This window comes from Gracilinanus agilis, chromosome 3 (genome assembly GCF_016433145.1).
Source record: "Gracilinanus agilis isolate LMUSP501 chromosome 3, AgileGrace, whole genome shotgun sequence".
NCBI classification, from domain to species: Eukaryota; Metazoa; Chordata; class Mammalia; order Didelphimorphia; family Didelphidae; genus Gracilinanus; species Gracilinanus agilis.
In genome coordinates, this window is record NC_058132.1 from 53,581,061 (window position 1) to 53,594,010 (window position 12,950).

The 12,950-nt window shown below is 40.3% G+C and overlaps 1 pseudogene; it reads left to right on the top strand.

The window, feature by feature from the left end:
• LOC123240988 overlaps positions 1-12,950 on the top strand; it is a 33,564-nt pseudogene that overhangs the window by 7,802 nt on the left and 12,812 nt on the right.

Here is a 12,950-nt window from a genome sequence, read left to right on the forward strand (position 1 = left end):
ACATATAAATGCTCACATTGAATTATGGGCAACACCAGGCTAGGCTGTATTTAACATAACAACTTCATTACTCATAGGCTGCCTTAGAGTACTCAAGTAACATTATTATTAGATCTGAAACTGGCTGGAGTTTGTCATCGCGTTTCATTTTTTTTTAGGTTTCAGATTGTTAGGGAATGTGGGTATGTGTGTGTATATATATATATATATATATGTATATATATATATATATATACACACACACATATATATATATATTTTTTTAAAGTCTGTAAAATGGGTATAATATTATATACATCTCATAATATAGCTCAAGGTGGCTGGATTTGTTGGCTCCTAAAGCCCCCTCCTACCTTTTTTATGAGGCACATTTAATTACTTATTGGTTCTGAGGCAGAAGAGAGGTAAGGGCTAGGTAATTAGAGTTAAGTGACTTTCCCAGAGTAACACAACTAGGGAGTGTCTGGGGCCATATTTGAACCCAGGACTTCCCATCTCTAGGTCTGGTTCTTAATCCATTGAGTCACCTAGCTGAAAAACATTTTTATTAAAGGACTTTAGGATTGGAAGTAATGATTAGAAGCAGTATGGAATAATGGGAAGAGTACCTATGGCCTTAGAGTAAGAAAATCTTCATTTGGACCTCTCAGTCTTTTTTCAAGTTGCTTAGTCATGGGAATCTCTTTATTTCCTTAGCCTTAGTTTCCATAGCATTGGGCAGTGGAAAGTATTTGGACTCTTTCCAATCCAGTGGACCTGGGTTTGTATCCTGACTTTGTAACTTGCTCCCTTGGTGACCTTGAACAAGTTATTTCCCCTCTCTGGGCTTTGATTTTCACCTCTGTAAAATTGAAGTTGGCCTCCATGGACTCTGGGGTCCCTTCCAATTCTACATGTGTGATCCTATGATAAGGTGAACTCTTTAATTGATTAAGAAAATGTGTTCATAGTTACTTGATTCACGTTCTTTCTCTCCCCTCCAACCCTTCCCCCCCAGCCAAAGTGCAATTCCACTGGGTTTTGCATGTGTCATTGATCAAGACCCATTTCCATACTATTGATATTTGCCCTAGGGTGATCGTTTAGAGTCTACATCCTCCATCATATCCCATCGAACCATGTGATCAGTCATATGTTTTTCTTCCGCATTTCTACTCCCACAGTTCTTCCTTTGGATGTGGGTAGTGTTCTTTCTCATAAGTTCCTCATAAATGTCCTGGGTCATTGCATTGCTGCTAGTACAGAAGTCCATTACATTTGATTGTGCCACAGTGTATCTGTCTCTGTGTACAATGTTCTCCTGGTTCTGCTCCTTTCACTCTGCATCAATTCCTGGAAGTTGTTCCAGTTCACATTGAATTTTTTTCAGTTCATTATTCATAAGGCGAAGCTTTAAGTGGCTTCTAACTCAAAGCCTATGCTCTCTATCTTGGTGGAATCCCTTAAATTCTCTGGGCCTCAGTTCTTCCATCTGTAAAATGGAGATAATATTCCTCATGCAACCTCCCACACTTGAGGGAATTGTAAGAAAAGAAGGTATGAAGTTCTCTAAATATTAGAACTGCTGAAGTACTTTTCTCCAAGGGTACTTGGGCAACCTATCTACCATGGCATTGTAGTACTCAATCATTCTACAAAATGGACCAGGGTAGAGAACTCTGGATTTGGAGTCTGGAAACTTGGTTTGAAATTCCAGCTCTGAAGACATCTAGGTGTCTCAGGGTATGAAAGTCAGGTCTAAAGACGGGACCCTGAGCAAGTCACTTAACACTCATTGTCTAGCCCTTGCTGCTCTTCTGCATTGGAACCAATACACAGTATTGATACTAAGACTAAAGGTAAGGGGTTAAAGAAAAACACAGGGCATCACACTTTGAGGTTCCATAATAAAGCTTGGAGGAACCTGATCTCAGGCATGGGAGGGATAAGATCAGCATATCAGCTTCCAACTTAATTGTTCTTCTTGTGCTAACATCTGGAGCCAGGTTGGTTCTAGGGCCTAGACTGGGGCTAAGTCTGTATGTGAAGGGATGTGGAATCAGGAGCCAAGATGGTGAAGATAATTTTTACAGATAGAAAGTCTAGCTTTGGCTCTATGTTCCTTAGTAGTTTCATTATGTGGTTTGAACACATGGGGAGGATATACCCCTCCCCTCTCAAATTATAATTCTGTCCTCCAATAGAATCAGAAACCTGGGCTACAGGAATTACAGGGCTGGATCCAGGGCTGATGCCTGATTTAAGGGTGGTGGTGAGTTGGTGGGAGTATGGGTTTGGAAGGATAATCATTACTTCCATTCTAGTATCTATTTCATGACTAGTATCACTATATGGTGAACAGCGACCCTAAGATTTAGGGGAATGAAAAAAGAAAGCATTTCTATAGCTCTTCACATTTCAGTCCTATAAGGTAGGCTGAACAAGAATCATTATTCCCATTTTACAGATGAGTAAACTGAGTTGGAGAAAGAACAGTCTTGCTTGAGTTCATATGATTAGTAAGAGTTAGAGCTTGCTCTTGAATACAGGCTTTTTGGTTCTAAGTTGAGTGCTCTTTTCACTATATAATTCTGTTTCACAAGGGTAAGCCAAGATAGAGGCCGGGAGTGGATACTCCCTAACTGGGCTTTTCCATGGGAGCTAAGAACCTCAACAGATGGAATACAAACATGTGTAAGGATTGGGATCAATGGAATCAGTCCATCAGTCAATCACTCCTGACTACACAGATACTGTACCCTGATATCTCTGTCAGGTGAGAACACCTCCACAAGTCAATCAATCTGTAATTACTTTAATCAAGTGAGAATATTTCTATTGACTCAATTAATCAAAGGTATTTTAATTAGGTATAACAGAAGGCATATTTAGACATTTAAAAAGAGACCTGGTAGTAATCTCTGGGGCTTTTATAAACCAGCAAACTGGTTTGGGAAAGAGGATTCCAGCATCTGATAATGTAAAGGGGAGAGCCAAGCCCCTGAGACAATTCTTTGGGGCAAGGGAGAAAGTGAGTAAGTCTCATTCCCTTCTCTTCTCCCTTAACCAGAGGGATTGATCAGTGGGTTAATAAATATTTATTAGGTTCATACTGTGTCAAAGACGGTGAAGTGCTGGAGATACACATATGAAAAAGTCAGTCCCTGTCCTCAAGGATTTTATAATCTAATGGAAGAAGATGATACTGTAAAGGTTAAATTTAGTGGTTGGACTTAAATTATAAGAAATAACGTGGTCACCAGAGTTATTATATCTCGTCAGAAGTTTATTTACAAAATAGAGGGGAAACGATAAAGTAGAGAAATGTGAGAGAGGTTAGAGAAAATACTCATACTAGTCCTTAGCGGGGGGGGGGGGGGGGGGGAAGGTCAGTGAGTAACTACAAGGCCTCCTCCAAGATGTAAGCTAGTCTCTTAGAAAACTAGGAAAGGAGTCAGCTCTTTTCACTCACCCAACGAAGTAGTCCAAGAGTCAGAATCCAAGTTGATGTCACGATCCAAGCCATGGTCTCCAGTGAAGCTCCCTTGAAGACTGTTTCCAGGAGACACTCTCCACTAGAGTCAACTTAATCAGACTGCCTCAGCCGAAGGAGTGTGTGGCTTTTATGGTGGTTTTCTGTCCATGCCCCTCTTCACAGGGGCCAATCACAGTTTCGGAATTGTCCGACACTGCCCAGGGGCAGTATCTGTGGGACTGACTTCTCACCTCTAAAGGTGTTAACTCTCTTCCTATGATTCACTCTGTTTCTTAGTGTGTGAACTCTTAAAAGAATTCAAAAGTTTCTGGCTGTTTGAGTTAGAAAAAAGGGTGGAGCTCTCCAAGTATCTTACCTGCTTCTGACCTAGCACTAAGTAGGGTGTGAATTCACTAAGTGGTTTTAGAGCTCCTCCACCTAGTTCAAGCTTGTGTTGATTCATTCAAAAGGTAGCCAAAGGAGAGTCAATCCTGTCCTCACAATCTAGTGACATACTAAGTAGGGGTACTTAAGTTATTGTTAACCAAAGTTTTAACTCCAACTAGGCAAAGTGAATAAAGGATTCCCTTTTCACAAGTGTAAAGTCAAAATAGACAAAGATAACCAAGAATTTCCTTTCACAATACTCAAAAGGAAGTTAGATGGATATTTCTTAGCTGTGCAACCCCAGGCAAGTCACTGAACCCCCTGTTGTCTAGCCCTTATCACTTTTCTGCCTTGGAACCAATATTGAATATTGATTATAAGACAGAAGAAGGTAAGGGTTGAGTGTTTTTTTTTATTTAAGGATAGCCAAAAAGGGAGGAAGAGTTATACATTATTGGAGCTTGATGGAAATGTCCAAAGGAGTGAAGCCAGGTGGGAGATGAAATGACTGGTGGACCTGAATGCTTTCCTTAAATGATTGTTCTGGGTGGAATTCTCTATTCCACCCTCCAGTCAGAAGGGCCAGGGGCAGAGGGTAATGATGTGATGTAAGTGAGAACCAGAGCTAATGGGACTTTGCAGGATGAAGAGGTTCCTAGTACATAATGGTGTCCAAAGGAGTGGTAAATGGAGGGTCAGAGAACTTGGGCTTCACCTCTGTCACTGCAATATCCCTGGAAGAGCAGTGACTAGTGAGTATCTGTATTAGAAGCCAAAGGCAGGCTAGACATACTATGGAAAGTTAGCTCTAGTATTGTACAAGGAGCCCACAGGGGGCTACCAGTCTATTTAAGATGGTCTTCCATCCACAAGAAGTTGTGCGTTATCCCCTTGTCACATGGAGTCTCTAAGCTTGAGCCCACTCTCCCCTTAACTGGACATGTAAAGATTGGGAGAGGGTCATAGACTTATATGGGGATGTTTTTGTGCCAACTATTATTACTAAAACACCTTAATCATGCTGCATTCTAAAAGCTAATTAAGACTAACTGATATCAACTGATAATCAAAGGAGATACCACATGAAGGACTCATGGGCTATAACATCAGATTCCCTGAGCCCCAACCACAACTCCTTGTGGCCACATCTGCCCCAGCATCTCTCTGGATTCTGACCTCTCAATGAGAGCGGAAGGGTTGAGGGAGTAGCTCTTGGAGCATGTACTATACATGCAAACCCCAGAGAGTAGGTTTGGACCTTCCTGGTACATATAATAATCTGACAGAGTCCTAGTGATTTGTGATTTTTCTTTCTTTTTTTTTAACCCTTAATTTCCATCTTAGAATCAATACTAAGTATTGGTTCAAAGGCAGAAGAGTGGTAAGAGCTAGGCAATGGGGATTAATGACTTGTCTAGGGTCACACAGCTAGGAAGTGTCTGAGGCCAGATCTGAATGTCTCTAGGCCTGGCTTTCAATCCACTGAGCCACCCAGCTGCCCCTGATGTGTGATTTTTCTGATTATTTTTTGTTATTAATGCACAATTACAACCTAAGTGGCCTTATTTTGCTATTAAAGCATAATTATTACCTAAATGGCCTCATTTGTTCTCTGTTTGTCAGTAGAGAGACTGAACCATGGCATGGGAGAGAATTAGACATTCCTCATCTAGTCTTTGTTTTTGGTAACAGGAGTACTAGACCTTTGAATAAGGAGTTGACAATTTTGGCACACAGGCACGAGAGGGACTCTTGAGGCAAACCTAGTGACTATTGTGTGTCACTTATGTTTTCTCCTCACCTCTCTTCCTATTATCTTTTCTTTTCATTCCCCCCTTCCCATCAAAAACTTGAGTGTTTGTAACTTTGGTTTAGTAAATACACTTTTAACTTAGAGTGGTGCTGACCTTTGCTTAGAATATCTGGAAACTTAGAACAGAGAATGTCAGAGCTGGGAAGAACCTTATGTCAGGCCTAGGAGGGGCCTGAAAACACAGAATGTTGGAGCTGAGAGGAAACTTAGAGCATCATAAGTTAAGATGATAATCAAAGTTCCCACTTTTATTGGATTTTAATATTTATAAAGAATTATTCTTAAAATTATCCTAGGAATCCACTGGCACCCCAGAAACCTAAGAATGATACAGGAATACATTTTGCTTAAAAGCAGACTGACATTCAATAATACATCACAGTAGAAAAAAAGCCATAGATTCAGAGTGAAGAAACATGGGTTTGAATCCAGGTTCTTTCATATAATAGCTTTGCAAATTTGTAAAATCATCTATCCTCTCTGATCCTGTGTCTTCTATTGTTGTCCCCTGAAAAGAAGGGAATAGGTTTTCTTCTGATGGAGATTATCTGGGCTCTAAGGCCTTAGTCATGAGTACATGGGTTTAGTGCTCAATTGATAGGTGCCATGCTGTGTATCCTAAGCTAGATCAATCCTACCACCCCACAAGTCTCATTTTAAAAAATTCTTCTAAATCATCTCTAAGGTACCCCTCCAGTTCTGTCAGTTGATTATTGAGGGAAAGAGACAGCCATTTGGAGAGACCAATAGATGGTGCCCTATGTCTTTTGTCCAGCCCATAGTGGGGTCTCCTGGTACAGGGTGGGAGGCCATTGAGGATCTCTAAGCACTTATGAGTATGCTTGGCAAATCAAAGTAGTAGATGAGGTCTAGACTAGATTCAGAGGAGGTACCTTTGGATAACTGCCCTGTTGTTGACTCTTAAAAAAAAACCCTTATCTTCCATCTTAGAATCAATATTCAGTATTGGTTCTAAGACAGAAGAGCAGGAAAGACCAGGCAATTGGGGTTAAGTGACTTGCCCAGGATCACATGAAAGTGTCTAGGCCAGATATGAACCCGGGACCTCTCATCTTCAGACTTGACACTCTATCCATTGAGCCATCTAGCTGCCTCCTGTTGTTAATTCTTTGGATGGTCTTAGGTAAAACATCTGACCACATTGTCACTCTGGACCTTAATTTTTTTGGTTGTACAATGAAGAGATTAAAGCCTTTCTCAGTGTTGCTATTCTTGGTTCTAAGGACCTCCCTGGCTCTGAAATCCCCAAATCTGTTGTAAAAAGGGAACCTCTTCCTCCCAGGGTCTTGAACTTTCTTCTTGACCGACCCATCCCATTGGCATGGCTGGAATGCTCCAAACAGAGGTTACAGCTTAAAAGCTCTAGGAACATGACCTGGAACTAAGGGTTATGAATCTGCGTCAAAAAGACTTTAATTAGTTAATTAATTCCTGAGTTGTGATAGACCAACTCAGAGAGATAGGAAGTAATGTGGGAAAAAGGGTTATAAAAGATAAGACCGTAGAGGAGATTGAGATCTTGGGTGTGAGTTTTCGGGGATTAATTCTTCTACTCCATTCAGCATTGGTAGCTCAGGTGGAAGACACCCTCCTGGGCTGGTAAGTCTCTTGTTCTGAAGAGATGACTGGGTTTCCACGTGGCGATTGGGACCTTGTCAGTGAGAGAGCTGAAATTCTAGGGATCAGACTTCAGAGTGCTAGACTAGGAAATAATTTTCTACTTCCTTTCTTCCTTATTTCTTTCTTATACTATATTTATATTAAATTAAGTTGTTAAAGGCTACTATCATCCTCATGACTTGAGTTAATTTTATAAATGGCAAGCACACCAATCTTTTCCTAATAGTCTTTAAGAAAACTAATGTCTTGTAAATAAGTCTTGATTGATTACACATGTTAAAACCGTGGAAATGTGCATTGGATATGGGGGGGATAAAGGGGGGTGAAGGGGGAAAGTAAAAACAAGAATCATATAACCATGGAAAATTTTTCTAAAGAAATAAACTATTAAAAAAACAACAATATGTAAACAAATTATCATGGCTGTATTCCAATAAAACTTTACTTAGGAACAATAAAAAACAAAAAAACTAATGTCTAAATATTACATGTAGCATTTTAATTATTACATATTACATTTATTTTCATTAATACATTTTGAATCCTTGGTAATGACCACCAGATTGTTCTGCTACTAGGAAAATATAACTTTCAGATCCTTTCTACACCACTCAGTCACAAAGCCCCTTCCCCAAAACCTTGCTTCTCCTCCCCCTCCCCCCATATCTCAACTTCCATTCCCTGGCCCTGACACCCAATGAATCAGCTGTGGCACCAGAACAAGCAATTGATCAGTCACCAATATATTAAGCAATTACTTTGATCCAAGCATTATGTAAGCACTGAAAATAGGAAGAAAGAAGCAACCCTGCCTTCAAGGAGCTCACAGGCATAAAGGAGACACACCGAATTTTTGGTTTTATTTTGGGGTTTTGGTTATGTATGACTTTGCTCTTACAATGACCAATATGGAAGTGTATTTTGCACGACAATAAAAATGGGGGGAAAAAGACACATTGAGTAGGTAGAAGGCAGCCTTGGGGGGAAGACACTAGAAATTGCAAGGAACAGAGTAGACTTCTTTTAAAAAGTGACAGTTGTAACTGAATCTTTAAAAAACAGGGATTCTAAGTCAGAAGTGAGGAGAGAGAATATTTCAGGCACTGTAGGCTCTAAACTTGAGATATGGGTTCAAGTCCTGCCTATTTAACTCCTATATGCATGACCTTGAGTGAGTCACGTCCCCTGTCTAGGTCTTCATCTATAAAAAGAGGAGTTAGAAGAGATAGTTTCTAAGATCCCTTCCATCTCTAAAACTGTGATCTTCTGATTAAGTTCTAAATATTCCATCCCAATCCAATTTCATTCAAATAAACATTTATTAAACACTTACTCTGAGGTAGGCACTGTGCTAAGTGCTGGAGAAACAGTTCATAAAAAGAAAGCTAGGCCCTGCCTTCAAGGAGCTTACAATGAAATGGATTCCTTCCTGTGTTTCTCCCTTGAGATGAAGTCATTATCTACTGTATATTGCCCCCTCTGTCTCCTTTTCCCTCCATCATCCTTCTTCATTTTCATCCATGTCCCTGATTCTCACTGCTATGTTACCCTTACCAGGACTGGGTCTCAGGGGCAAATATATACTCTGCTTTCTGGCTGGCCTTGTGATACTGGTTGATTTCATGGCATTCATGACACCCTCCCCTCTTCCCTTCCAAGAGTGCAGAATCCAGTTTATCTCTGCTCCACATCTTTTCCCCAGCTTCTTTTCCTACTTTTTTTCTCCTCTTAAAGTTCCTACAGAATGGCCACACAGGACACTCAGGCAGCAGGATTAATTATGACCATTATCAAAGAGCAATGAGGGGAAGCAGCTAAAAGGCAGATTTAGATTTGAAGTTAGATAACCATTTGCTAATAGTGAGAGCTATCCCAAAGTGGAATGGACTACCTGCCTCAGGAGATAGTCGGTTTCATCCTACCAGTGGTCTTCAAGCATAGGCTCAATAATCATTTGTCAGGGTATTGTAGTGAGGCTTCTTGTTTCAAGTACAGGTTGGACCAGGGGGCCCCTGAGTTCCCTCTTCATTCTCTGCAATGCATCTTCATCATGTTGATCACTCCCATTTTTTTAGACCTTTACAGTTTCTACACTTTTCTCCAGACAATCTCATGTAGCAGACAATGCAAGTATCATTAACTCTGAGAGGAAAATGAAGCTCAGACAACATCGGTGATTACACAGAATCACCAAATCTCAAAGCTGAAAGGGACCTCAGAGGCCATCAGCAACATTGCTGACATTCATTTAACTTTTTCTTGAAAGCCTCTAGGGCTGGGGAGCTCATTACTTCCCAGGGCTCTCCATTTTACTTGAAGATACTTCTCATTATTAGGAAGTGTTTCCTGAATCTTGGGTGTACAGAATCCCACTTGAATTGAAGAGCCAATTGTTAAATTTTCAGTGTATATTTGTATCTTAGAAATCGGCAAATGCTATATATATATACATGTATATATATATATGTCAGGGCTTAATCATTTTATTGATTGTCTAGACTTAAGAGTGATGGAGAAATCATTAACACTGCCATTTTTTGGTTCATTTTTTTCCCATTTTGGGGAGTCAATTGTTAAACATTTCCCAGACTATAGCCTGATGTACTTTTCCACAACTTTTACTTAGCATTTCTACTTCTTGTCTATAACCAAGCAGGACAAGCCTCAATAAACTTAAGTGGCTCCCTATTACTTCACAGAGTTTTTAACTTGGAATCTCTAGGCACTCCTGATCCTCAAAAGGCCTATGTATGCTTAAATTCAGGGAGTTTTTGTGTACTTGAATGGGAAAAAAATTACATCTCGATTTTTACTAAACTTTAGTTTCCTTTGTAATCCTATGGATTTTATTTTAGTCATTTACAAACATTCTGAGAAAAGGTTCATAGGTTTAACCAGACTGCCAGAGGGATCAATACATTAAAAAAAGGTTGAGAACTTATGAACAAATAGAAACTCTTCTTGGCATTTAAAGCTCTTCACAACCTGGCCCATTCCTTCCTTTCTAGTATTCTTACAGCATGACTCCCTTCCACAAACACTGTGATCTAGCCTGACTAGCCTTCTTACATTTTTGTAGACATAATTATCTCCCATCACTATGCCTTTGTCTCCATTTTCCCCTGTGTCTAGAATGCGCTCCCTCCTAATTTCTGTCTCTTAAATTTTCTGGTTTCCTTCAGACTCGGTTCATATACTACTTAAAACCTTTCCTGATCTCCAGATAACTAGTGTTCCAAACTTGTTTTCATTTGGTATGTATTGTGTATATGCTTCAATTCTCTGAATTCTTTTGAGGGCTTTTCTAGGTTTCAGAATAGACAAGGTTCCTCGCACTGCTTCTTTGGAAAGACAATCAGCAATTACAAACCCTTCAGTAAAACGAGGGAATCATCCCATCTGCTCTGTCCCCTAAGAACCATAAGACCTTACTATTAGCATATTATACTCTCAACTCTTAGCCTGTGACACATTTGGATGTAGTGGAAGAAATGCTAAAAATGGCCTCAGGAAACTTTGATTTGAGTCCATTCTCTCCCAGGAATTAGCTGTATGACCTCAAATAAAGCTGTTTGGCTTCTTCTGCAAGATGCTGAGAGTCACCTAATCAAGAGGTCTTTTTCTTTTTGTGTGTACCATGGCTCCCATCTCAGAAACATGTTTTTTTTTCCTTAGAGGAAGAATTACCAGATTTCAGTGAGAGGTTAGTGAAAATAGAGATGTGATTCACACCCTCCCCCATCCCATCCAAGCTTAAGGACCCTTAGAATCTATCCATGGAGCCTGTGGTGTTCTGTGGACCCCATGTGAAGAATCTGATATAAATCATCACTTTTCAGATGACATTCTGCAATATCATGAAATTCAAAACAAATAAGAGAAATTCTCCCACTGTTGGTCCAGGAGGTGAGTGGTACCAAGAGGCAGCCTGGCCCCTTCAAACTGGCCAGACTGACCTTTTTTGCTCTTCTTTCTCTGATCACATTCCATTTTCTGGCTGTCCCACATGCTTGGAATACCTTCCCTCCTAATTTGTACCTCTTAGACTCATTAGTTTCCTTCAGAGCTCAATTAAATGCTATCTTCTAAAGGATGCCTTCCCTGATGTGCCCTGAATTTCCTTGTATTTTCTCATACTACAAGCTGTCTGTCCTATTAGAATGTAAGCATCTCAAGGACAAGGCTGCCCAACACACAGTACAATGTACTTAAATGCTTGTTGTTCAACTGATAACCAGAAAGGTTCAGGGTCAAGTTAGGTTAACAGTTGGACTGGATGGAGGCAATTCAAGACCCCTCCGGTAAAGCCTGGAATCTTCTGGAATCATGGGATCAATTGCCACCCCCTCCCCCCCAAAAAGCCTGGAACAGTCTGCAGGGAGCTATTTCCCATCAAGCAACAAGGACCAGGACTTAAGCCAACCTGTTTGGAAGTATTCTATGTGTCTCTCGAGCCTGGAAGAGGCGGAGGGTGTGTATGTGTGTCTTTGTGAAAATATCAGCTTTCCAGCCCATCAGTTGGTGACAAGCTGATGAAAAGGGAGACAGATGTGATTAAGCCAGGAAGGGCCAGACTGGAGGGGGTGGCATCTTCCTGATTCATGGCTTTGGGGGTTTGGCTTGACTTGAGTTGGTGCCCAAGTCCCACTGCCTCTGTTCACATGTATATGTACACACACACTACAAACCAATATACATATACCTATATAGCCATATGTGTATGTATATGTGTATGTGAACAAAATATAAACATATATGCACACATATTCTCTCTCCTTTTGGTGGGTCTTACTTCATCTCTGCCTCTGTCTATGTTTCTCTTTATATACATATATAGATAGATATTCACATAGATATTTATACCTATAGAGCCAGCCTGGCTCCTCTCTCTCTCTCTCTCTCTCTCTCTCTCTCTCTCTCTCTCTCTCTCTCTCTCTATATATATATATATATATATATATATATATATATACACACACACACACACACACACAATATCTCTCTATTATAGATAGATACATCATATACATCTCTATCTATAGATATATCCTGTTTTTCTAGAAGTGCTCTTCTTACAACATGATTCTCAGGGAAATAGAGCAGAGATTATTATGCCTATTTTTCAGATGGGAAAACTGAAGTTCAAAAATGGGGCATAACCTGCTTTTAGTCAAATAGCAGAATCAATATTTGAATCCAATATAGAGCTTGGAGGCCATTGAATACAACCCCATCATTTTATAGATAAGGAGACTGAGGTCCAGAGCCTGGGACAAGGTCACATAGGTAGTAAATGGCTGAGGTAGGATTTGAACCTAGGTCTTTTGACCCCAAGTCCAGTAATCATAGGATCACAGGATTAATGTTAGAAGATATCTTTGGGGGGCTGTCTTCTCATTTTAGAGATAGGAATACTGCGTCCTGGGGAAGTTAATTGACTTTCCCAAGTCCACAAAGGTAATAAGTGGCCACTTCCTTTGACTTCAACCCCAGCACATATATTTCCACTGTACCCTGTTGCACCACTCATGGCTGAGGGTATGGAGTTCTTGATAGATGAGGTAATAGTTTATACTAGAGCAACAGGGATTGCCCTTTCACCATTCAGGTGAGGACACTCCATCTATCAATACAGGTTGACTCCTTCTCTTCAAT